This window comes from Halichoerus grypus, chromosome 6 (assembly GCF_964656455.1).
Source record: "Halichoerus grypus chromosome 6, mHalGry1.hap1.1, whole genome shotgun sequence".
NCBI classification, from domain to species: Eukaryota; Metazoa; Chordata; class Mammalia; order Carnivora; family Phocidae; genus Halichoerus; species Halichoerus grypus.
The window spans coordinates 53534084-53561295 of record NC_135717.1 but is presented as its reverse complement, the minus strand read 5'-3'; the positions used below and the strand labels follow the sequence as shown (position 1 = coordinate 53561295).

At 42.5% G+C, this 27212-nt stretch overlaps 1 protein-coding gene and 1 pseudogene across 5 annotated transcripts in view; one reads left to right on the top strand and one right to left on the bottom strand.

Annotated features, from left to right (window-relative positions):
• The window catches only part of FRMD4A (FERM domain containing 4A), a 596094-nt gene that overhangs the window by 155190 nt on the left and 413692 nt on the right, over positions 1-27212 (top strand). The gene's annotated exons all lie outside the window — the stretch shown is intronic.
• LOC118549729 (U4 spliceosomal RNA) lies at positions 2578-2699 on the bottom strand (annotated as a pseudogene).

Sequence of the window (27212 nt, the reverse complement as noted above, 5' to 3'; positions counted from 1 at the left end):
CTATTTGCTTTTGCTGCATCCTCATATAACTCTAAATGGGTTAGCCAAAAGTTCTAAATAATGCTAGGAATAGTACTTTCTTTATTCAGAAATTAAAAAAAAAATCAGGGGGAAATTGGCTTTATAACCACACAGCATAGTTAAAGCCAATAGAGTAAGACTTTGACTTACCTCGTCTCTTTGATGCTCTATTCAGTGATTCCAACACAAACAGGCTCTTTTGTTGAACATTTTTTTTTTCCTGCTAGTTAATGAGCATGACCACAATGTTTTAAGAGAATGTTAGAACTAAGGTCTTAAACATGAAAGCGTCTCATCCTTTGGGAGGATTCCTGATCTCCCTGTCGTCTGATAATCATTCTGGAAGGATCACCCCAAGAGAGGGTTTGTTACCAGAGGTTCTAATTCCAGGCCCTCAGCTGTCTGTCTGTCTGTCTGATCTCCTACGAGATCCCCTCTGTGACCTGTTTGCTCTCGCTGAGTATGTAGCTGAAGTCATGATGGTTGCAGGAGGCATATCTCAGTCCAAGGGGCTGTGGAAACGGCAGGTACCAGTTCATATATCTTCTGCCACTGCAAAGAAAATGGCAAATGGCACCCTTTATTAACAGTATATGAATGCCTTGGGAGATGGCATTATAATCTGTTTATTTGGCTAGCTTTTGAAATTGCTACCTCAGACACTCTATCCTGGTACCGTGCACTCTCGGGCTTCCATCAGATCAATGGATCTGAGCTCATAACCTTACGCGAGTACAACTCTCATAGACTTGGAGGGGAGTTCCCTATGCAAATGAATCAGGACCCAGACGCTGCGTAAATCACTCGGTGGGCCGATTAAAATGGCACGCTCTAGTAGGGGAGAAATAGATGTCAGGGGGTCAGACTACTCATACATTATATTTATCATTTAATTCACAGCACGGCTTGTTCCTTAACCATCTTACCATCTAGCGAATGTCGAAACTATGGGGTTTGAGTCCCACCGAAGTTCAAACATAAAAATCTCATATAGGAAACTGACTCTCATTCAAACCCTTTAATTTTTAGATTTCAAGGTATGTGTGTGTCTGTGTGTTAAGTTGTTTCTGTGGATTCTTCTTTCATCTCTTTATTTCTGATGCTGGAAATTTATATTTCCATATTGAAGATTCAGATTACACTTGAATTTGGCAACCTACAGTATCATCATTACTCAGGGAACAGGACCTGATTGTGAAATGAGATCCCATTGGTGAGACTCAGCTTTAGTTCCTAAATTGCTATGTCCTGTGTTGTTGAAATTACCCAGTGATTTTTGAAAATTTACCCAAAGATTTATATTAGTGGCAATGTGTTGTCATTTTTAAATTTTATCCCACATTATGCCTCATAAAGCCTATTCTAGAATATTCTCCTCCTTTAGTAGGGATTGAGCTTGAAGTTTCTGGTATCATGATAGGCTGGACAAAGAAAGCCTCCTAGAGCTAAATTTTGGTGTGTTATGGTTACTTAATAACTTACTAACAGTTTAAAGCAAGTGTTGAGGTAAATTGGACATCATGCAGTAATTTCATTATGCCATGTAATAGACTTAACCAGTCTAAATCATGGGTGCTTAATGCATTTTTATCTGGGGATTTGCATAATTGGCACATAAATATGCATGAGATTAACTGCAAGTGGCAAAACAGGGTGGGCAAAATGTTCACGAGTGTGAAAATGAAGGCGGTTGCCAAGGGGGCACCTGAGCACACACTGTCTCCTGGGTGGTGGCCACATTTGACGTACCTAGAAACAGACAGGGCGGCAGCTGGCCTCCCCATGTCACAGGCAGTGTGTTGTCAGTGAGACACGGGCTTAGCACGGCTTCTGGCTCTTGGCTGGATTCACTTGGGCACACTACTTATTCTTTCTTTTATATATAATGCAATCTAGAGAGTCTCCAGGCTGATGGATATACTTCTGACTGGCCTCCTGGCAGGCCGCGACGCGGGCCTCAGGATTCTAACCATAACAAATGGTGTTCGCAGAGGCAGGCGGAAAGAAAAAGGAAAAAAAGAGAGCCGCTGATTGAGTCGTTTCTCCTATGAGGGCAAAGGAAGGACTTCTTATAATTAATCATCTATGTGTACTTTTTAAAATGTGTCCTTTTCTGATTCGATTTTTAATCCACCAACCTTCGTAATTCTCTTTAATCCTCTGTGCATTGCCTCCAGCGAGGGAGGCTGGCAGAACCATCCCCCTCATTTTCGGCTCCTGTGATTCCTGCCTGCCAATGCTTGCTGCAAAATTTGCAGTGAGCACCTGGCTAAGGCCATGTGCAATTAAGACAAGTCTGTACTCTGCATGGAGTGTGTTCTGGATCTACCGCAGCAACAAGAGGATGAAGAAGGGAGGGGGAGAGAAAAGAGAAGAGAAGAGGAAAGGAGACGGGAGAAGGAGGGAGGGGAGTGGGGACAGGGAGGAGGAGCTGGCTTGGTTGGATGTCCATCTTTTTCTCTTTCAGTTTTATTGAGATATAATTGACATACGGCACCAGATAAGGCTAAGGTATACAAAGCCATATAAGTTTATTTAACATCCATCTCCTCCTATCATTACCAAAAAATACCAAAAGTCTCTTTCCTTGTGATGAGAACTTTTAGGATTTACTCTCTTAGCAATAATCGCGCCTCGGATAAACCTCATTGGCTACGATACTGCCACTGCGCAAAGCTAGGATTTCCTCTCTTAGGAACGTTCAAGCATACCGTATAGCACCATTAGCTACCGTTGCCATGCTGTGCATTCCATCCTCAGGACTTACTGATCTTATCCCTGGAAGTTTGCACCTTTGGACCACCTTCCTCCAATTCCCTCACCCCATCCTCACCTCTGGCAACCACAGATCTGATCTCTTTTATTATGAGTTTGGTTTTGTTGTCTGTCTTTTATTTGGTGGATTCCACATATAAGTGGGATCATACTGTGTTTGCCTTTCTCTGTCTGACTTCTTTCACTTAGCATATTGTCCTCAAGTTCCATCCATGTTGTTGCAAATGCTAGAGTCTTCTTCTTTATGGCTGAATAATATTCCATTGTATGTGCACACAATTTCTTTATCCATTCATCCATCGGTGGACACTTGGGTTGCTTCCATGTCTTGGCTATTGTAAATAATGCTGCAGTGAAGATGGGGACACAGTTATCTTTTTTAATTAGTGATTTCATTTCCTTCAGATAAATACCCAGAACTGGAATTGCTGAGTCTTATGGTGGTTCTATTTTTAATTTTTTGAGGAACTGGAGGTCCATCTTTATATCCAAACAAGGTTACAGATGTTTGTTTGTTTGTCTGTTTATCAAATGCTTGCACAGTAAATGGAGAGTGGACCTAAATTAACCTCTCTAGAAAGACTGGAGTATGAACTTTTACAAAGTTTAACTTGGCAATTCAGTAACTATTTTGTGTGCTAGCTAGGCTTTTTAGGTAGTGCACTGTGATACTATTGTCTTTAATATCTGTTCTCCATTTACAATTATCTAAGTCCCCAGAGAAGATGCTTGGTTTCTGTCCGAACCTCCCTTATTGCTGCCACAAAGACATCGTGTCTTTATAGCACTTCAGTTACTTTCTCGAAGGAATGACTTCAGCTTTGTGGCATAAAGTCGTTTTCCAAGGGAAGTCTTCTGAAAGGATCATCCATTTATGAAAGGGACATTTACAGGGAACTGGAAGCTGAGAGAAGCAAGAATGAGCATTTGAAATGAACATCAGAATTGTGTCCTGCGAGTCCAGCTCTCGTGTATCCACAGTAAGGGCCACACGTAGCTCTGGTGAGTCCAAGAATTATCCTTCTTCACCACACTGCAATTTAGGGAGCACATCAGATACAGATGTAAGGTGGAAAAATTCTAAAATTACAGACAATGTAGATAGCAAAAGACAGAATCAAAAGAGTATAGTCAAAGGCTCTCTGGCTCTTTAGACCAATAATCATACAGTACATGAAACCCTTACAGTCCTTTAGAATTATGCCAAATCTGTTTGAAACTTTGCCAAGACTCCATGGAGTGTAGTGGCTGAAATAATGCATTGTGTTCCACCTCCTTGATACGTGGATTCTGATAAAATATTGGACTCTCCCTTCTAAAGAGCTCTGTGAACTAGGAATCATTAGGGACAAAAGAATGGTAAACCTGAGCAGGGAAGACCAAGGAGGGATTGACAATTACTTTCAAACACATGAAATATCCACAAGCTTATTCACCAGCTAATGACAGGCTATCCTTTATCTTCACGGAGGCTTAAATAAGAGGAAACCTGTAGAAGCTGAAGCCTGACAGGTTTAGATTAAATTTAAGGCACTGTTTCTTGACATCAAAATGTTTTCCTGAGAAAGGTTGATATGGTTTCTAATTTGGAGGCCTCTGAGACAGGTAAGGATGATCCACCTTGTGAAGCCAGAAGGCTTTAAGACATTCCATGTTTTTGTGGTGCCGTGAATTTTTACCAGAAAGCCAATAAAACCAGAAATAGGTTTGTTTACGAGGCATGCATCAGATTCCTTTACAAAGAGCTCCTGTAATGCATTTATTGAACCACTGAACTCAGTTGCGTGCAAACAGGAAATGACTTTATTCGTTTTCAAACAATCCCTTTCAAGGCAAATGTGAACTGAGCAAAGGAAGGTGAGGAGTGTAACCCAATTTATTGGGTTAATGTGGAAAAGGAGATGTGCGAGCCACCATAGCCCCTCCTAATAAGGCTACAGACTGCCTGGGCTCAAACCTTAGCTCTGCCCCTTCCTGGGGTGTCACTCTTCTGAATCTCAGTTTCCTCATGTGTAAATGCATACAATAATAGGACCTGGGTGACTCAGTCAGTTAAGTGTCCGACTCTTGATTTCAACCCAGGTCATGGTCTCAGGGTCGTGGGATCGAGCCCTGTGTATGGGCTCTGCACTCAGCAGGGAGTCTGCTGGAGATTCTCTCCCTCTGCGCCTCCCCCCACTTGCTCTCTCTCTCTCTCTCTCAGTCTCTCTCGTTCTCTCTAAAGTAAATAAATAAATCTTTTTAAAAAATAGGATCTGGGGCGCCTGGGTGGCTCAGTCATTAAGCATCTGCCTTCGGCTCAGGTCATGATCCCAGGGTCCTGGGATCAAGCCCCGCATCGGGCTCCCTGCTCGGCAGGAAGCCCGCTTCTCCCTCTCCCACTCCCCCTGCTTGTGTTCCCTCTCTTGCTGTGTCTCTCTCTGTCAAATAAATAAATAAAATCTTAAAAAAAATAAAAATAAAAAACAGGATCTATATCAGAGGTTGCTGAAAGAAGTAAATACGTTATTGCCTACAAGTTCTTGGCACATCATAACAAATGTTAGCTATTACTAGTATGAAAGTATAAGCAAATATATAAATGAATATATGCAGAAATACAAGTTTCATGACAAATGTTTGGAATGAGTTGACATTGTCATGAGTACAAGTGGGGAAAGCAGGCAATCTATTTTCAAGATGCTGCTGCTAGCTGAGACTCAAAAAGAGAGTTCCTCCCGCTGCAAGATCCCTGTGAACTGGGATCCTCACTTTGACAGGTGCAGCTCAGAGAGCTCAGAATAAAACAGATGCCTCTGTAGCACGAATCCGCTTTCATTATAATAAAGCCTTTCATGACAAGTAACTATGGTAAGTAGATTGTTTAGAAGAAAGGACTGTAGACTCAGCTTAAGCCAAAGGGTTCCTCTCCAGGACCTCAAGAAAGCCACTTTCCCCCTTTAGTCCTTGGTTTTGTCATCTCTTAACTGACATCTTAGTAAAAGAACAATCTCTCTTTTATGCTTTGGATCTTGCAAAGTTGAACATACATCATCTCACGTGATCTTCACTACAGTAGTTACAGTCCATCGGGGAGGACTGGGGCCAGGCAGCAGCCAGGAGGCCCCTCTGGGTCTCCCCAGATAGAACAGCTCTTATATTTCCCAAATGAAGGCTTGGCCCTCTAAGACTAGGCCTGGGCAAAGACAGGATGCAAAGCTTGCTCCACGCCCCAGAAGGCAGGTAAAAGAGCCAGGAACAGACCACAAGTATCAGCCTGGTAAATGTTGGCCTTTCAAAGCCATGGTTGGTTTAAAGCCCTTTCTGTCATGTGCCAACAAAACTCCTTTTGGCCCAGAAGATTTTATGAAGATGTCTGGATGGCCCTGTGGAATGAGAAGATACAGGGGCCACTGGATTTGTCAGATGGGCCCCGGGGGGCCACGCCCAGGGGCTGGGAGGCCAAGCTGCACTTGCAGGGGGAGATATCCAGTTGGGAAAAAGAAGGCGGATGAGAGTCCCTAAGCCACTGACCTCATGCTGTATAATTAAACTGGAATAGGAGTGTGGCGGATAGAGCGTAACATAACTGAGGGAAAGGAGGGGGTGGCATGAGGATTTTTGAGGATTTCTGATATATAAAAAATTAGGGAGTTGATTAATTTGTGGCAATTCTGTTCATGTTCTGGTCAGATCTGTTTGCTACATCCCAAGCAGGGGAGGAAGAGAACTCTGAGCAGCAGAGCTTTTGGGCAGGAAAAAATAGTCCGGCCGTTCTTCTATCTCATTTACTTATTCATCCAGGGAGGATTTATTAAGTGCTCATATCGAGTGTCAGGCAATAAACATTTCCGTCTGTCAACATTGTACAAACAAAAGGAGACGTGTTGAAGGGTCCACAAACAAGACAAAGCAACCCAATCACTTTCCCTTGAAAACAAGTCAGAGTGCACACTCTAGGAGCTACAAGCAGGAGAAAATGATTTTTCCAAAGGCCACATTCCTTTTCACTAAATGTGATGCTTTTAATACAAGAAAATGATAGCAATTGGGTAAATTAACTTCGCATTGATATTCAAAGGGAATTACTTTAATGGTAATAACCGAGTGTCTTCAAAGGAAAAAAAAAAATGCCCGAAGGAGGATCCTATTTAGTCTTGTAAGGTTTCCTTTATTTTACACAAAGAGCATGAACTTGGACATATTTCCTAAATGAGGAAACCTAAATGTAGTAATTTCTCCTAAGATTTCAAAGTAAAACACTCTATTTTAACACCAGGGAAACCAGGTTAGAAAACAGTATAGGAAACTATGGAATTATATGAAGACCAAAGTCTTTACTTCAACAATTAGCTTTGAGAACTAGAATAACCCCAAGCACATACATGTACTTTCTACTGTTCTTTAGTCTTTACAGATTCTTGGTAGAAGATTCATATCTAGTGTACCTGCGTGCACACACACACACACACGCGTGTGTGTGTGTGTGTCTGTCATTCACTTCCAAAACTGATGCTTCTGAAGTTGATTCCGGTGCCAACCCAGTCTTTATGGTAGGAACAGAGCAGGATTTAGATATTACACTACAAGCCATAAAGCAAGTCTCTATTTTGTGGGTGGAGTAAATCATGGCTATCTCTGGGGCAGAGCTCTTGGACATGTCACAGGTAGATTGGAAAGATATTAACATTTACTCTAAGTTACTTTGTTTTCAGTTTGGGGGATAAATAAGACAATGAAGCATAGTATTTGCCTGAGGATACGCCTAGTATATGCTGACTAGTGAAGGATATTTAAACTCTTTAACTCAGGGCTGGCCAGTAGAAATATAATTCAAACCACAACGGGAGCCACATGTATAATTTTATATTTTCTGGTAGCCACATTAAAAAAAATTAAAATACACGGGCATAAGTAATTTTAATAATACATTTTATTTAACCAAATATATCCATCATTATCATCTCCCCATGTGATCAATGTAAAAATTATGAATGAGCTATTTTACAGTCTTTTTTTTCATACTGTCTTCAAAGTCTGCTGTGCATTTTGGGCTTATAGCACATCTCAATCCAGACTGGCCACATTTCAAGTGCTCAGTAGACACACATGGTTAGTTGGCCACCGTGTTAGACAGGCCAGCTCTACCTGATTTATTGGTACAACCAAAGAACCCATAAAGCTGGGATTTGTCTAATACTAGTAAATTGCAATTGCTCTCCTAATAGCCTGTTTAGACCATGTAGTCTCCCCTCAGTGGTATTTTGTCGTCGGGATTTTGGCACAGCCCGGGACCTCTGGTACAAGCATATTTGGTCGGATGAATGCCCAGAGCGTTTTGACCTCTGTAGTGAAAGCTGATGATCACACACAAAGAATGAATTAGCTCAGTGCTCCCATTGTGCAGGAGGGACATAGGGTCAGGTCAGAGGGCACATGTGGACACAGGGGACCGGAGAAGTTCTAAGCAGTTCACTTGGTTGTTTTCCACACTTTCTTCCCAGTCGATTTAACACTGATCCTGAGCTTCTCTCAATCTCTCTCTCTCTCTTTTCCAGTCCACGTGTTGTTTCAGATCTTTCTCTTTTGTTTAATTGCATGCCTGTGGGGATTTCCTAAGCTAGTTGCTGCAGATACTAAGGCACTCTGTGTAAAGGTATCGTCAGCTGAGGGGGCATTTCCCTCCACTCTCCCCAGATTACTGGGTCCAAGTTCTTGGCCTCCTGACAGCTGTTATGTGAGGCCTCCAGAAAATCTGCCCGCGGTGTACAGCCATCTCAGGTTTCATGGCCACAGCCCCAAGTCATTGTTTGCTTTTGTAGTTTTCATCAGCCCCTGGATATATCCCAGAGACATGTTTGACTTAATATAAGCATGGACTTATTGTTATGCCCCTGAAACTTCTCCTCTCTCTGTGTCTCTTATCTCACTGAGTGACAGACCTCTCTATCCGGGCCCATGCCAGACACTTGGGTCTTTACACCCCTCTCCTCGTCCCTTACCCTTCATATCTCACCAGTGTCCACGTCCTGTTATTTCATCTCTCCACTATATCTTGTGTGTTTCCCTTCCTCTTCATCCACATGGTCACAGAGCTGGTGCAAGTGGCCGTCTTCTGACTGGATTCTTCCCATAGACTCCTAGCTGGGCTTCTGGTCTCTGCGACTCACTCCCTCTGATCCATCAATTCATTACTGATAGAGCCCCTGTTCTAAACCACAAATCCAATCATGTAATTTTTCTCCTCAAAATTCTCCTCTAGCTGCTCCCATTGCCTATGGGAGAAAATTCTACCCTTAGCGTGACACTCAGGTCCTTTGTGATCAGTCCCTGCCTACTGATGCGGTCTCTGCTGCCGCCACCACCTTCTGGGACGTTACGCTCTAGCATTACTGGTGCTTCACCATGGGTCCATGACTTGGACATGCTGAATCTTGTGCCTAGATTCTGCTCTCCTCCTTGTTCACCTGGAAATTCCATAGTCCCCAGAGTTGACTCAAATGTCACTTCTTCCATGAGGCCTTCCCCGATTTGAGGGGCAGACCTATGTCTCTTTTTCCCATGTCCCCACTGCCATGCCCATTACCTCCAGTACACGCATCGCACCTGCTACACAAGTCATTCACGCGGTGTTCAACAGATGGCTATTGAAAAGACAAAGCCATCATCTAAGGATTAAGCCCTCAGGCTTGTCCCAAATAGATGGGAAGTTTGGCTAAATGCAGAGTTAACATTTTATTCATGAAATATCTGCCTCATGTCCTGTGCGTGCCGTACCATAGAAGGTTGATACCCACCTACATGCCAATTGTATAGAATCAGGTGGCCTTCACCTCAGGCAGAGCAGCAGGGCTCACCTCTAGCAGGAACTCTGTGGATGCTGGTTTTCGCTGGGCTCCAGAACGAAGGGGACGATGATGTCATCTGCTGAGTTTTAGCCACTGTTACTCGTGCATGAGTTAGGTATTTTCATTCCCATTTTAAAGCTGAGAAAACTGAGGCTCAAAAAAGTCAGGTGATTTTCCCAAGAAAGTTCCACAGCCATAAGGGGATAGAGCCAGGATCTGAACCTTGTTTGGCCACAAATCCCACACTCAGTCCTTTCATTAATCCAAATGTCTCCCAAACCTATCTTGTGGTTTTTGGTATTCTGATTATGATATACAGATGAGAGAGTTCCTCAGGAAGAAGAATGAAGGATGAGCCAGATGGTAGGGGGTTTTAGGCCCTACTTGGATGCAGAGATAGACAAAGAGCGATGGAGAAGACTCAAAGACATTCTATGCAAGATCCATGTCCCACAGTGTTGGAACAATTGCTGAATGCCCTCTTTTGAGATTAGTCTGACGTATGGCACCTCTTTTAAGAACCACAGGGAGTCTTTTTCAACTTGGTTTTAGATTCGGTTTAGACTTTTGCTATAACTTTCAGGCCTGAACCCCAAGGCTCCCAAAGGGTGGCAAGTTTTGTCAGTGAAAATATATGTGTTCCTTTCCTCTGCTCCTGGGAGCTTTTTCTCTATCAAGCAAATGAACCACCATGAACAATAAAACCAACTACTTTAACATGGGCACATTTGCTTTAAGAAAAACACTTATCCAGATTGCTGCAAAGTTTCTTTTACTTTATGACTAATGTTTTCATGTAGAGAGTCTTGATAGAATAACAAGAGGGTAAATAAGCCTTTTTTGATGGAGAAACCCAATGAGCTCATCAGGCAAGTCTTGTGCTCAAGTTTACAAGCTCTGTTCCAGGCATGTCTAGGAGTCTATGGAAGCTTCAAAGGTTTCCATTAAAGTGTTTTCCAAGTAGAGTTGAGTTTTATGTAAGATGACTGATTTGTTAAAATGTTTTCTTTATCATGGCTTATTTCAGGTACACAAAAAACACATAAAGAGTACAGACCTCTCTCTCTATATATATATATGTATCACTCAGCTTAAGAAATAAAACTGCTGATACGGTTGAAGCCCCTGTGTACCTTCCCCAATTATACCCCTCACTCCCCTCCCAGAGGTAATATCTATCCTGAATTTGGTATTTATTATAACATATCATTATTTATATTTTTATTATAAATATTTGGTGCCTAAGTGTATGCATTCTAAGTGTACGAATCTTCTGCAACTTGTTTTTTCCACTCAACAGTTTGTGTGTGTGTGTGTGGGGGGTGGGTCAAGAGCATGGATGTGCACAGTTGTAATTCATTCATTTTCCCTCCTGAAGGAATTGAGCACAACGGTGCATGAATATACCATCAGTCATTTATCTGTCCTCTTGTGGGTAAACATCTCTCTCTCTCTTTTCAATCATTACAAACAATATTGCCATGTCCATTCTTATACATGTCTCTCTTATGCGTTTCCCCAGCATCTATACCTGGGAGGGGAATTGCTGGACTGTGAGGTATGAGCATCCTAACATTGACTAAATTGCTCCCCAAGGACAGTGACTATTAAAACATGTTTTATTTCCCTACGCTACACCTCTGTTTCCACTGGGTTCTGTGGCATGCGTATCTGCGCACAATTAAGGATGCTAGAAAATAGGCACTGTAAATGTTCCTGTCTACATACAGAACATTTATTATACTTCCTATATAGCGTCTTGAAAATGAGAGTAAGAGAATTTGATTACTTCCCTCCTAAACCTCTATTCACTATCATTCCCCTCAAACATATACTTTCAGTATCATTCCAATATCTCAGCTCCTTCCCTGATGTTCATTGCATTATCTGTATGGCATTGATATATGTCACTAATTAATGTATTAATTAATTAATATATGACATCCATCAATATGGCCTGATCAGGGATCTCTTGATTTTATTGTCCTTACGCAAACTTCATAAAACTGCAAGGAAACCTGTTAGACTGTTAACAAAACCAAGCCCTCATCCTTTAAGGCTGTCAAAGGAAGGAGAATCTCCATGGGGAAAGGGACAGGAGCTAATCCTTTGAGCTTCCCTTCCCTTTCCTTGAGGTCTATCTTCCCTGGCGATTGTTCATTATTATTACTAGCATTACTAGGCTGGCCTCAGGGACAATATTCTTATTTCCTAGAAATATTCCTATTTCTCAGGGGGCCTCTATAAGAATTTTTATTTTGTGTTTTAACACAATAATCTTAAGACACAAAGAGTAGAAGAGGAGTATGCACCATCTGATGACCACTTCATGGCTGAGCACGGCCCATGATTCAGCTGTCCACCATATTTCTTTCAGACTAATGAGGAAAGAGCAGAGATTTACTTGGTAATAAATGATGTGGTTCTGTCAAATGTAGGCCAAGGGCATCACCTTGTATTATTAAAGGTTGTACAGAGGTTTGAGCAGCAAGAAAATGGTAGGAGAATGGACTCCTTATCCAGCACATGGTAATATAGACATGCCACACTCTGAAAGAACCTGCTGTGTGGGAGTCAGAAACGTATTCAAGCAATTTTGTTTCATTAAAAAAAATTATATATATATGTCATCAGGTTAAATCAATTGTGTTCATTTGGATTTTGTTGATTTTTTAATATATGTATATATTTATAAATTTGATTTTATAGTTATGTAAGAATTTAAGCATAAACAGATTTTCTTCTGGTGGTACACATTTAAGTAACTAAAATTACAATAAAAATAAGTTAAGCCAGCACCAGAAGCCTGAGAGTAGGTTGTGCTTGAAAGGGGTCCACACATTTCTGAAGTGAAATCAAACCTCTCAGTACAGCTGAGACCCAGCTGGAACATTCCCATATGACTTTATAAAGTCTCAGTGATATCAAAGGGAAGCAGACAGGGAAGCAGACAAATTTGCAATGGTAATCTCTGTCAGGAGGGGTAATTTCTCCATCTCCAGCTTCCAGTCCTCCTTGGGTCTACCGTTTGCCCCTTTCTTTGTCAGAGGCCCTCCTTCTTCATACCCAGCAGTTCCTACAAAGCTGATAGAAGCTCTCAAAATTCATATCGTAGAGCTTGAAGTCAAGAGAGAACATGCCTGCCCAGCCTATCTGGGGTCGTTTCCTGTTTCAGTCAGGCTCCAGTCAAGAATTTCAAACACAGCTAATTTCAGACAGGGAGTTGGTTGTGCAGGTGCTGGGAGAGCTACGAAGCCCAGCAGGAGATGGAAAAGTGACAGCAGGAGCCCACTACCCCCCAGAAGGCTATAGGGACACAAGGAGGAGGGGAGGTTACCAGAAAGTACCAGCCTGAGCCATCTGTTAGGAGTTAGCATCATGGCAGGGGCTTCCCGGTAAGGGCCAAGCTCATGGAGGAAGAGACAGCCCAAAGGGGAGGCAGCACTACAGGAAGTAGAGAAAAAGTCTTCCCTCACCACGTCACATTGAGCAAGCCAGCAGCCAACAAGCCTGGGAATGTACTTCCCTTTGACACAGAGCTCAGGGGAGGGGAGAAAAATAAGAACATGAAGCCATGCCCCCAGGTTCTGTTTTCTTGTCTGATGACCCTCCGCTCCTCTCAGATGACTGACACTGGGAATGACCTTTATGAATGACTACCTTCTACACACTGGTATGACCTCACCCTATGGAAGGAAAGGCAAATAGGATTTCTATTTTGTATCAGTTCTCATTGGTTGCTGTGGCTGTCTGGAGCCCCATGTTGAAGTTCCTGTGATTCTGAGTGTGTGTAGGTAATTTTAATTTTATTGAATATATATATATATATATATATATATATATATATATATATGTATATATAGTATATAACAAATATATTTAATTTACAATGAAAAGTATGATGACTTAATTAATAATGTCTGTCATGAGTGCAGAAAGCGAGTATCAGCAGTCATATGTGGTATATACCATCCCTATTTTCTGGCTTCATCAGAAAAGTCTTTCATGGGACGCCAGGGTGGCTCAGTCAGTTAAGCGTCTGCCTTCAGTTCAGGTCATGATCTCAGGGTCCTGGGATGGAGCCCCAGGTAAGGGTGGTCCCTGCTCAGTAGGGAGTCTGCTTCTCCCTCTCCCTCTGCTCTCCACCCCCACACCCCCCGGCTCGTGCTCGCATGCTCTCTCTCTCTTCTGTGAAATAAATAAATAAAATCTTAAAGAAAAAAAAGAAAAGTCTTTCAGGAGACATACAAAAGTTAGCATCTATGTAGCACATGTGAATCTTAGTCTATCTACAAACACAGGTGTGCAAGAATGTCTATTTCTCTATTTTCTTAAATGGAATTAATTTGAATCTAAGTCTTCATCCCTCTGGATGGGTGAGGATTTTAATCTTGTTATTCTTCTCATATGGTGCACGGAAAATGGGTCAATATCTCGCCATTCCTGTCCACCATGACACCACTGACCGCTCACTGTCAAGCCTGCGTGGGGGAAGTCAGGTAGTGCTCTACTTTCCCTCCTTGTGTGGGGCCCAAGACTCTTTGCCACAGCCTGGACCCTTAGTGCCCAAGGTCCAGCATTCCCAGGAGCCCCTTGCTGACATTTTCCTCTTGGATTGTGTCTCTTCCTGCGGCTCCGCCAGAGAGTAGGGTAAAGATCTCTACTGCTCATGGAACATGGAACCACCTGACCTCTACCCCCGTCCCAGGCTTGGGGAGTCCCTCTTCTCTCCATTCTTAAATACAGGTGCTCAACAAAGGGGGACCAGAAGGAAGACATTTGTCCTCAGGTGGCCCCTTGGTGGGCGCAACATGCTAGCCAGATACTATCTTTAGACTTCTCTAATGTGAGTACATGAATATATCCTGGTTTGTGTGTATATATATTTATATATTTATTTATATTTATATATTTATATATTTATTTATCTATTTTCTGGCAAATTCTAGTGTATTGAGAGACAGCATAAATGCATTACATTGCCTTCCCTTCATACTACTCGAAGTCCCACTCCCTCTCATCTCCCCCTGTGAATCCTGGCAACATCTTTTCAATGAGCTTCGTTTTAGGAAACTAGAGCTGGGTAGGAAGTGTCCCGTGAGCAACTTCTACCCTTGGTCTGGGGTGAAAACTTTCCTTAAGTGAGGGGCACAAGGGCCTGCTGCCTTTGTAAAGAAAAGGAGAGAAAAATATGAGAAAAGAAATTAATTAAACACCTCCAAAAATTAACCTACAACATTTCTAAGAAATGCACCCTGGGGGTAGAAGGAGGGGTGGGCTGTTCTCACTGCAGAAGATTCTGTTCCTTCAATCAGATATTCCTTCTCCTGCAGCGGGCACAAGGGGTATACCAGCAAGTAAACTACCAGAGCTACCTCATGGAGTTTAGGACTGGGAAGTCAAGGCATTTCAGTAACCTCAGTCTTGGCCTCTGAGCAGCATGAAAATCCCTGCGCATATGACAAATCCAATACTTCTGGTATTGGGTATGATTCTAAACTGAGATTTGTCTAGAAAAAGCCCATAGTCTGCAATTACATTTTTTCCCCATGAATGAGTATGAAATCAGTAGAGTAATTTGTAGAGTAATTTTTAAAAGTGCTGATGTCTTTTCACCTTGTTTCACTAGCTAAAGCTTATTGGGAGAGGAGGTGGGGAGTAAAATGGAAATGTGTAGTTTGGGATTCTGGCTGTGAGTGTGTCTCCTAGGAAACCACGTGTGATGGAGTGCCATAGGCTCTCTGAATCTGTGAGAAGAGAAGTGAGAAGTAGGAGGGTGAATATGCGTGGGGAAAGGAAACAACAAATCATTGGCTGAGTCCCCCAGTCTTTAATTAATAAATAAAGTACTATGTTCTTAGTCAAATCTTTTGGAGCTGCTGATGAGGTCAAAGCAGGGTTTGGGTGGAGGAAGTAAAAACAGGTGGATTGGCTGGACAGGAATACAATCTTGCCCCATTAACATGCAAAAAATTAAGCAATGTACAAATGAAGTAATAACATCATGTCTACTTCAGCCGTGCAGTGTGAATGAAAATACCAATCTAATTATGCTCTGACAATGAAGCTGATACTACTTACTCTCTATCATCAAGTCACGGGCATCATGGTTTTGTTTTTATTTTTTTTAACCAGCGGAGACCATGTATTGAATGTGTTAAAAGTCTGTGCTTCTTCATGTACTTCTTTTTATAGTTAACAGTATGGACCTAGGACTTAAATGAAAGAGAGCTGGCTAGGACTGGGATGTCACTTGGGGACCGGAAGCAGCATGCCTCCTTCTTCCACCCTTCCTGAGGGTAGGAACTGGAGCTGACTCCATATTTAAGGTGATGAGGGGGACTATTTAAAAGACATTTTGATCAAACCCACTGGATATTTTTATACCTCTAGTATAATTAATATTGAAATATTAAGCATCTTATGGGAGACATCCGATTGCCTGATGAATATTTTACTTCATTTTTCAATTGAAATTCTCCTATGATGTGAGTTTTCTGTGAAAGAGCACACTTGAGCTCTAAACAAGTACAGCTTGGTAAGTTTTAAGAACTTGACTTTTGACTTGCTCATGATGTTTATGGGTTCCTGGAATCATCCTTATCAATATTTTGTCATTTCTATGCTTTGGTGTATGAATTTGGTTTTTTTTTTTTTCAATGATGTGTATGTATGTAATCCTGTATTATAGCTTGTTTGTAATTATAAGCGTGTGAGCATTTGCATATGTCTGAGTATGTATGTGAGAAGTAAAATCTTAGTGTAAACCTCTAATAATGTGAAAAACACATTAACACTATAAGATCTTGATACAGCTCTTAAAGTTGAACATTCTTGGATCTGTAAGTCCTCATGGAAATGGGAGAAAAATGTTATTTTCATTATTTCTTTTAAAAAAAGATTTCCTCTTGATTCTTAGTCTCTTTGATATTGTCTTCTTTGTTTATTCACTGTTTGCAAAGGAGAATTCCTGGTTGAGCCATGGTCAACTCATGACCATGAATTTTGGTCAACTGTTGAAAGATGGTAGCTTCTATAAAACAGTCATGACATGTACACTTCCTGGAGCTCATCAATCTGAAACTGAGGAAGGGCAGTTAAAATATTTTATTCCCTTTCAACATCTGACTATGTCTCATGGAATCCAGAATGGTAAACAGAGTGTGTGCACTTGTCAAATGCATGGTGGGTCTGAGTTTCTCCAACACCTTCCCTGTAACACTGTACCAGTAGCATAATGCACATTTATATAGAGTGTACCTCTTAAGGGAATGATAACAGCCAAAGGGTTCTGAGACTTAAACACCTTGAGGAAGGAATTATTTAGACCATCCACTCCTTTACAGACAAGAAAACCAAGACACAGAAACATTAAGTAACTGTCCCAAGATTCTATAGTAAGTAGAGGAGCCAGACTGTGAACTCAGACAATGTAGGTAAAGAGCCCACAGTCTTAGCAATGCTCTACTGGCATCTTGGGTCTGGAGTTGTGGTTTGGCCCCAACATCTACAGCCAAATGACTCATCTTGGGAACATAACGAAGGCCCCTCTGGGTGTTGGCTCTAGACCGTCTCACCTCTTACCTGTCCTGAAGACTCTCACCTACTTTGACTCATAAGTTATTCTTCAACCACAGGTTTGCCTGAGAAAAGACAAATCTGTATCTTTTCCAAAAGATAGTAAGTCCTAACGCTCCTAAATCTGCAAAATCCAGACCATCTTCAATGAACTGGCCTGTCTGGCATTTTGTTTATTTATAATTTATACCTGAAAGGAGTTGAAGCAGCTTACAATAAAGACATGTGTACATGTGCTTATGAAAAAAACCCAGAAATTGCAAACCTGAAAAGGAATTGAAGCAAATACATGATTATATTTCCTGTGATTCAGCATTACTAGTTATTACCTAGTTATTACCCTGTCATTTGCCCCAACTGATCACAGAACTGCATATCTGTTTTCACCTCATCAATCGACTTATTTTTCTGAGAACCTGCCATGTGCCCTACTAGTGCTAGGTACTCCAGGTAATTCAAAGATGTTAAGACGTGGCTGGATGCTGACATTTAGCCTCTGGGACAGTCTGGCCTGAGGGCTGGTAGCTGGGAACTAGATCACATCTAACGCAGTGTCTTATTGTGTCATAAATGGTATTAGTAAGGGTTCTGAGAGGTTAAGAACCAGTCAGTGTGGGCAAGCTATTCCCTGGATTTTCAGGATTCTCATAGGTTTATCAGTGACCCCATCATATATTGATAATGGCCACAATGGGAGTCAACAGCTCTATAGAATAGAGCGCTGATCTCACGCTAGATGTGGGTTTGCTATGTGTTACATTGTGTTGTGTAGCATTGAACTGCATTGTATTGTGATATTACTGGACTCACAGATCTTAGGAAGCAATGCGCCTCCTGACTACCTTCCACACTTGGTAGGAATCTTTTTCTTCCTGTATCATTGCTGTCCCATGATTGTCTAGCTGCCACAGTCAGCATAGCAGAGGGATGATAAAAAAGATAAGAGCTAATGTTGATGGAGCACTTTCTGTGAGCCATCTTTTAAGTTCTCCTCATTATCAAATCAGTCCTTACCATAGCTCTCAGACTGGTCCTGCTGCTAGCCATACTCCTGAGAAAGGGACACAAAGATGTTAAGTAATTTGCTCGAGGTCACACGAGCAGATAGCAGAACTCTTAACCACCAAGTCTTTTTTTCTAGATTATATGGTTAGGAAAATGTTTTAAGGTTCCTCTGAAATCTGCCTTCACGTTTCCATAATCCACTGATCCTATTTTATTAGATGAGTAGAGAAAAAGCCCATTCTTCTTCCAAAATGAAAATGCTGCTAATCCTGTGTCAGACACCTTAAGTCTTTGCCTCTAAGGAAGGTGAACACAATCCCCCATGTTTTGGATTAGTTTCTGTCTCTCAGGCAGCTTAGTGAGAGACTGAGAGCCTGTCTTCTGGGCCCAGGTAACGTAAGTTCAAATCCTAGTTCTGCCAACCATCAGCTCTGTGACCCTGGATATGTTACTTAACCAATCTGTGCCTCATTTTCCACACGTAGTAATAATAAATACAAATTCTGCAGATACAATTACTAAACTAGTGAACTACTAAACTAGTAACTGTATCTGCAAAATAACTTTGTAATAATGTGTTAATCATTTGTCTAAGTAGAAGAGGGCCCAGCACAAGGCAGTGGGTGTCATTAGTGCTGGGACCCACCCCCCTGAACCTGGGGGACAACCTCTCAGAGCAGGACTCAGAACTGGACACAGGGTCCAAGACAGAGTCCCTCAGTGACCTATAAATAGAACCCATTTTTGAAATCCATGAGCATTAGTTAATTGTATACATCATCTTGTTCTGAAGAAGAGAATGATGAGTTGGATCTGGGGGAGGTTAATTAAGTGACTCTTCCAAAGCAACTCAGTAAATCAGCGGTAGAATTAGGATTAGAAGTCTACTTTCCTGTGGCTTTCTTGCTTTTCTAGCTTACCGAGCAGTTCTGCTCTGTGGTCGTCAATCTCTTTATGTTTCTTCCCGTTGTCCTTGTATGCGCGTATTTGCTGTCTTTCTGTTTCAGTGGAAGCTTCTGTCTGTCCATGGTAACACCGTTCTTTAAGTCACCCTGGAAATGAACCTTGCAGTGACCTTGGGTTCCTTTCCCTTCTCTGTCACCAAAATCCACTAACCACCAGCAGTTTCTCCAGGCCTCAGTAAAAGGAACAACACTGGATGGTTTCAAAGAAACTTTTAGTTCCAAAAGTTTGTCTTGCCGAAGAAAACTAGAGCTGGACAGTAGTTAAAGCAGTAATGCACATTTTTATCAGGGCCTAAGGCAATACGGGAAAAGAGACCTGGGAAAACGGAACTGGGCTCCATTCTGAACACAGCACGGGTCAGTGGGGAATGAGAGCCAAGGAGCAGGGTGGGGGTCAGTGGGGGGGAAATTACTAAGAGGAAGCACAGGTGTGGGAAGCCAGGGTCATGAGACATCACCTGGGGGTGGTGAGGAATATGGAATTTGATAAGATATGGAGGATGGGGATTCTGTGTAAACCAGCTTGACCAGATTCTTGCTACAACTGGGCGATGCAAGCCCACTGAGGACACCAGGACAGAACCCGGATGTGGAGGCCTAGAGGAGCCTGACTACAGTTTAGTTTCCATGTCTGTCTTCTTCCAGTCACGCCCACCTCTTGTACCCATCCCCTGTGCCATTTCCCCAGCCCATTCCATGTTCTGCACCATGTAGCCCAGAGCCAAACAGAACAGGAAAGAGTCTAGGTTTTTCTCTTTCCGAAGCTACAACCTGTTCCACTCACGGCTTGGGAAACGGTCCCTCCTCCTTCAGGCTCATAGATGGCCATTCCATCCATTGGAACAAATCCCCCCATGGCACCTCCGCACGATAATACCCTTTGAGTGACACAAATTGCGCTGAGACAGTACCAAACATACAATAATACCACCAACAGCAGATAAAAAACTGCTGGGTTAGAGCAGAAACCCATGAGGGTTCCATGCTTTTCAATTTGGGAAATATAAATTGTGTATGATGCAGAGCAAAGATAATTATCTGTACTATTTAAAAGATTCACCTGAACACAATAAATTAAAAAAGAAAAAACAGGAACAAGAGAAATAAGAAAGAATTCTTTGAGTTATTAGACACCTGGTTTCCCTCCCTTCTCCCCCCTCCCTGCCTCAGAACCAGTTCCTAGGGGAGTCCCCAACCCTTTTCTCCAAAGGAAGGCACCAGTGACCATAACTGATTGTGCCAAAGCTCCCAGGAGCAGTGCTTATTTGCATTTTCACACAACCTCCAGTCAAATGAGTGAACTTCCAAGGAGGAAGTTTCAAGAATCAGCAGGTGGGGAGGACTTTGGGGGGTGGGGGCGGTTTGCGTCCTCCTCTTCCGCTCACTTATGTTGCTCCACATTTTAGCACCTTTTCAGTTTGAGCATTTTATTGCAGTTCTTTTAAACACTCACTGTTTGTCCTCACTTACTGAAAAAGATACATATATTCTACCTTTGGGCACCATTTTTATTACACCAACAACATCACCTGGGCAGTTAGATGTGGCAGGAAGATCCAAGCTCAGATATCTCTAATGCTTGGGTTTTTATTCTATCGTTCAAAATACTCTCCGGCTTTAAGGACTTCTGCCTCCATTCTCAGTTTCCCTCATCTGTAAAGGTGGCTGTTGGATTATATTATCTCTCAAGGTCTCTTGCAGGTTTGGAAAGTCCTTGATGCTAGTAATGATTCAAACACCGGTTTGGGGCAGCTTATTATGCAAATGCTTCAAATCCATGTCCTAGAGCCAGATTTCTAGCTAAGGACGTATTTCTTAGTGCTTCTGCTTCTTTCAATTCTCTTAGGGTATGTGATGGGTTTTTGACAGTATTTGTACTCTGAGAAGCAGTCACCATGAGATTACAGCTTCTGAAGGGTCAGCATTTTACTAGGTCACATTTTCTGCTTAAATTGCTTGACAGTTTCCCTTAATAGCAGAGAGTACACTTTACTTAGGAAACCTGTGCTCAACAATTTAGAGAATGTCACCAGAACATGTATATAAATGATGCACACATCTTGAATAACCATTATGGCATGACAGAGAGGATGCCTACTCAAGGGGTAAAAGCTGAGAAAGCTGGAACTTTCTGACAAAAAAATCTTTTCTGTTAATTAGCACCTTTGTTTAAAAAATACTTTTTTCTGTTTCTTTTATTGTCTTCATGTATAATAGAGCTTTTATCATATATTAGCGATTCTAGTAAAGGCAGTCACTCCAACCCTGCTTTTCACATGACCCTTCCTTTGTGACAATATAGCCTATTATGACAAATATGCATTTCTCAAAGTTTCAAGGGAAGTGAGATTTTTCAGTCAACCAACCTTTATTCAATTCAGTCACTGTGCCAGGCATCAGAGAATCCAGAGACACAAGAAGCTGGTGATATGGTGGGTCACACATGCACACCAAACTTGAAACCAGAAAGACCACACGGCGAGAAGCACTGGAGAGAAGGAAGTAGACGCAAGCAAAGGTGATGAGGAAGTGTGGAGGAAGGAAGGAATTGATCTTGCCTGTGGGTGGGGAGGATGAGGAGGACTAGGAGGACAACAGGGGAGGCTTCACAGGAAAGGGAAGCTCTGAGGTGTTCCTTAAAGGAGAAAGGGGATTTCACTAGGTAGATGGGATGAGTACAGAGGTGTGGAGGAAGGGGTTATGGGCAAGAGGAGCAGCTCCAGGGAAATAGAACAAATTGGATGTGTGTGTGTGTGTACTATACATATATTATACATATACATCTATACATATGTGTGGATATATACATGCCTCAGTATATATAATAAACACGTGTGTGTGTGTATATATATATATACGTAAAGAGATTTATTATAAGGAATTGGCTCATTCGGAGGCTGACAAGTCCCAAGATCTACAGGGTGAGTCAGCAAGCTGGAGATGTAGGAGAGCCAATGTTATAGTTCCAGCCCAAGTCTGAAGGTCTGAGAACCAGGAGAACCAGTGCTGTAAGTTCTAATCCAAAGGCTGGCAGGCTTGAGACTCAGGAATAGCCAGTGCTTCAGTTGTAGTCCAAAGGCAGGGAAAAAGCTCATGTCCCAATCTAAGGAAATCAACCAGGAAGAATTCCCTCTCACTCTGGGGCGGGTCAGCCCTTTGTTCTATTCAGGCCTTCAACCGATTGGATGAGGCCCACCCACATTACAGAGAGCAATCTGCCCTACTCAGTCTACCAATTTTAATATTAATCTTATCCAAAAATACTCTCATAGACACATTCAAATAATGTTTGACCAAGTATCTGGGCACCCCATGACCAGTGAGGTTGACACATAAAATTAACCGTCACAGACTGGGCAAAGGCAGAGTGGTGAGTAAATGTTCAGCATGTTTCAGGATGAATCCCTTGAGGGAGAATGCTGGATGATGTTAATTTTATGGGAAGAAATGGGAGATAAGGTTGAATAGGTAGCACAGGGTCCTATTGTGAAGGGGCTCCAGTGCCCTGCTCTCTGGGCCTCTTTTTCTTACTTATAAAATGGTGTTAAAAATGCTTGCCTCACAGCTGGTGTGAGATTTCAACGCAATCCCTGAAGTGGTTCACGCAATGCTTGGCACTTCCTGGGTGCTCACTAAATATCCGTACCTTCCCTTGTGTCTTCTGAGGGGCACTGTTCAAGGCTCCTTCTCTACCCGTTCCTGGTAGAGGAATATATCAGATCACCACTGCCTCTTAAGCTCAGAAAACATATCCAGACTCCATGTCTTTGGAATTTTCCTCCTCCCTGGAGTCTGTCTTCTTGCTAGAGCCTGCACGCTGCACTCAAGCCCCTTCGGACAGACGCTTCTTTGGGACATTCTGCCCAGGCTCTCCCATCGCCCTTTGTGGCGGAGGTTCTGCTGTCCCGGGACACGTGCAGGCCAGTCACCTGTCATTTAGCCTGATCCAGTCCCCAGGGAAACCACACTCCTAGCCAGACCTCAGCACCGCTGAGCCTCTGCTCTGAGTGGGATAGTGACAAACCTACTTCCCTGAGGAGCTCAGGCCTTATTCTGTGGAAAATGGGGGAATTTGAAGGATGTTGAGTAGAACAATGACATGATTATATATTTATATATAATGAGGGTGATGAAGTGATGGCCATTCCTTTTCATTCCCATAAATGTTTGAGGGAATATATATCAACACACAGGGGGAAGATAAACCCACAGTGAGGTAAGGTCTAAGGAGAAGACTCTGGGGCCACCAACATTTCAGGAGAACATGCCTGGGTGGCTCAGTCAGTTAAGCAACTCCCTTTGGCTCAGGTCATGATCCTGGGGTCCTGGGATTGAGCCCCACATTGGGCTCCCTGCTCAGCAGGGATCTGCTTCTCCCTCTCCATCTGCCCCTCCTCCCTGCTCATGCTCTCACTGTCTTCTCTTTCAAATAAATAAATAAAATCTTTAAAAAAAAGAAAAGAAAAGAGAAACTCAGAATGAATGCTCAGAGAGGAGAACCAGGGCTGGTGCCAGGGAAGAGAAGGGAAGAAATATTTTTAGGGAGAGGGCTTGATGCCGGGTTCAGAGGTCAAGTATAGAGGAGATGTAAAATTTAATCTCTCAGATCTTCATAAATAATAATGGGAAGTTAATGCCCATCTCAACAGGTTATAGTGGGTATTAAATAACATGTCCAAAGTGCTCAGAACACTCACTGACAAATGGTAGATTCTGAAATCTGTGTTGAAAATTTCTTTATGTGAATCTGGAACTTTGGATTTAGGTATCCTTCAAAATATAGGGGCATACAGTTTAAAATGAATAATAAAGAAAATAAGCAATATGTTTGTTAAAATCTATCTTTCAGTCGTAGGGGCTCTTCTTTTTTTCAGCGGTATGTGAACATATACAAGGAGTGAAGAAATGGAATTACAGCTTGTGCAGGAAAGTCATAGAAATTAGTATCTGGGGCGCCTGGGTGGCTCAGTCGTTAAGCGTCTGCCTTTGGCTCAGGTCATGATCCCAGGGTCCTGGGATCGAGTCCCACATCGGGCTCCCTGCTCGACAGGAAGCCTGCTTCTCCCTCTCCCACTCCCCCTGCTTGTGTTCCCTCTCTCACTATCTCTCTCTCTGTCAAATAAATAAATAAATAAAATCTTTAAAAAAAAAAAGAAAGAAAGAAATTAGTATCTGAAGGGTTTCCAGCAGGGCTGAACCAACTCTGATGGCCAAGAAGACAAGAATGACAATATGTCTTGTAAGAAATATGTTTTTGATAGAATTTATTAACTTTTTTAACCAATAGAGATAAGAGTATTGTTTAGTCCATGACTTCAGTGACCTTTAATATGTGCCATTTAAGAAACAGAATGATAGTTGACTCAAACACACATACTGTGAAACAAGTTATACTCTTCAGATGCGGCATATTACACGACCATTGTATCTCTGATGTCCTACCTTTGTTACAGCTGTACTTTGATTGCCAACTTCCAAACAACCATTGGCTTTATTCGACAGACACATTTCTTCCTGTTTCTGCTATTTGCACATAATTACATACAGGTGATTACAAAAATGTCTAACAACCAACAGGACATGGGTATTTGCCGCTGAGAATGGTGGCTGTTCACAGCATTGGAGCCAGATCCCAGAGGCCCTAGCCATCTGGATCACAGGTTCAGAGGTCCTGGAAAGGGGCAGAGTGGCTTGACAGCCCAGGTTACGGGGACAAGGACACTATGGCAGTCCAGGCTATGGGGCTCAAGGTCACGGCTTGGGAGATGTGTCAGTATTTTAACGACCAGTGTAACCATAGTGATTGTACCAGCTGAATATCATGGATGCTCGTAGGTAAGCTGAAATCACCAGGCCTCCAATTTTCTACCGGTTCACTCTCTCAGCAGCATCGGGAAGTTAGGAAAGCAAGTTAAATTTCTTTATTTTGTTACTATTGTCATCAAACATTTACTGCATTACTAGAAATAGATCATTATGTTAGGAAGAAGATGAGCTATAAAGCTATAGAGATTCTTTTCCACTAGACAGAGTTGTATTCAGCCACTTTGTCCTACCCACCATATTGGAAAATCCTGGATACCAAAGGCACGTACATCTTAGTCACCTTGGTGTATTCAACACCTAACACTGAGCTAGGCACGGAGAAAGTGATCAATAAAACTTTGCAAATGAATGAACACGCTTGTTCTTGATTCCTTCAGAATTCAGAGCTAGTTGAAAACTTGATGACCTGGTTTTCATTCCCTTCAAGTAAATATGTTTGACACCACTTAGTCCCTTGCCTTACCTGCTAGAATGCCGAGGTGGTCTTTTGTACATAACAGTTTGCTTCTTACTGTGAAGAGCTTGCCCACGCTTGCTTACCAGTGCGAGTGCAGAGCAGCTTTCTTCAAAGTATACTGGTGTGCCCTGCCCCAAAGTGCTTCCCAGAGAAAAAACACTTGGACTTAAATAATTCTATCTTACGAGAGAAGGAAAAGAGACAGGTATGAAAATGTGTTCAGACAGAATTAAAATTAAATTAGGGAATGGAGAGAGGGCAGCAGAACATCCTTGCATATTCAGGGGTAGAAAAAATACATAAGCAATTGGCAGCTAATGAGAAGAGAGATGATCAAGGGTAGGCAAGGAAGCTGGGGGTAAGGAGGGGCAGGGAACAGGGAACCACATCTCAGAGGTATTTATATTCAGTGAAAGCAGGTTTTCCTGGGCTACGCAGCATGAATTTTTATCATGCCTCTCTACTCATCTCTACTCAGCTTCAATCACTTCACTCATATTAGGCAAACAACTTCTTGATGTCAAAATCAGCGTGAGCTGCTGGCTCTCTAGTCATGAGGCGAAATTCAAAGGGTGGGAGTTTCACTGGGAGAGGAAGAAAGAGAGAAAGGCACCAAACCAACTCAAAGCTTCCGTTCAGTCAAATCCAACACCTTTTTGTCACTTTTCATCACTTCAAAACCCACACATTCCCAGACAGAATTAAAGCCCAGCTCAAACAGCTCAGTGTTCCTGCACGTAGACTGCAAATCTTATTTCAGAGTCCGAACGCGTCCTTCCACTGGGGAGGGGAGTTATTCCCGAAGAGGAAGACAATTGATTTTTAATGACTTACGGTCCAAATTATACTTGTTCCATTCCAGTGGAAGGGAAACAAAGCTGAATTAGCAAGACTCTCCCTGTAGGAGCCACCTTATGAAAATTCGTCCATGTGTGCTGGCTTTTGGGAGATCAGAATAGCAAGACCCTCCGTGGCTTCACCTAATGACACAGCTCTTGTTGAGCTGCCATAATGGGCAAGTGCAGATAGTTGAGGGGGGAGGGGAGTGACAGTAAACATGACCTGTTACCTGGCAGGGAGGTGGATGAGACAGGCGCATCCCCAGGAATCTCGCTGAGATCCAGCATTGCTTCATCTGTCAGTGCCTGATCTGCTCTTGCTCTCACGCTCCTGCAAAATGCGTGGTGCTAATTATGAACACTAGAAACCCACCATTTCCTAGGGATTAATTACCAATGAGGTGATAGGAAAGCCTTGAGTAGCCTGGCTAGAAAGGGCAGCGAGGGGGTCAGGGCTGACCTTGATGACTAGGGAATCAGGGTTGGGGGATGGGGTGAGGAGGGGCGCAGGGTATATTCACAATCACTTGAGCATTTGGAATTCATCTCTTGATGGTGTACCTCTGAGAACTTGAAAAAATGAATCTGAAAGTCAAATTTTTAGTTTAATACTGCTGATAGACAGAGTGCTTGTTTTCTTATTTTGTAAAAACAAATATCCATGGAAATAGAGTGGCAGATGACCTGTGTAGCCTCTAGTCCTAAAAAAAATAATAGCTCCTCAGAATCTTTTTGATTTCCTTTTTACGTAATCGATGAGGGTCTCGTGTTCTGGGCCCTGCTAGCACCAGGCTTGTGACCATGTGTCTCTCACCTGAGTTGAGTCCTCAACCTCAGTTCACCTAATTTTTCTTTTATTTCCCTTGTCAACAGCCAGACAGGGGTAGTGTGCACTCTTCTCCTCACTGCCTAAGCCTCC